The sequence below is a fragment of the Pteropus vampyrus genome, unplaced genomic scaffold, assembly GCF_000151845.1.
Source record: "Pteropus vampyrus isolate Shadow unplaced genomic scaffold, Pvam_2.0 Scaffold9707, whole genome shotgun sequence".
In the NCBI taxonomy this organism is placed as follows: Eukaryota; Metazoa; Chordata; class Mammalia; order Chiroptera; family Pteropodidae; genus Pteropus; species Pteropus vampyrus.
In genome coordinates, this window is record NW_011898488.1 from 1 (window position 1) to 403 (window position 403).

Below are 403 nucleotides of genomic sequence, written 5' to 3' on the forward strand. Positions count from 1 at the left end.
GAGGCCGGGAGGGGCCCATAGGGTGCCGCGTGTTGCCTGTTGCACCGTGTCTGGCTTTCTCACTCGGTCATGTGAGGATGGATCAGGGTTTAGGGTTGTGGGCCTGACCCGTTCATAACAGTTCTCCATCTTTCTCATGCCTGATGCTTTTAGCAGCCATTCACGGTCCTACATCTGTTCATCCCTTCAGGGAATATTGATGTTTTAAATGTAGACTGACGAGAAGCGATTTTGAGGTTCTGCTTCACACTCGGTTCTAGCGTGAGGCGGGATTTCGGGGCGTCTTTATTGGGTGAGCGAGCATTTATTGAGGAAATGTCCTGTTCCCTGGGAGAGGACCACCATGACTTGCTTGGAGGGGGAGCTCGCCTGTGTCCCACAGGATGGGGGTGTGCGACACAAT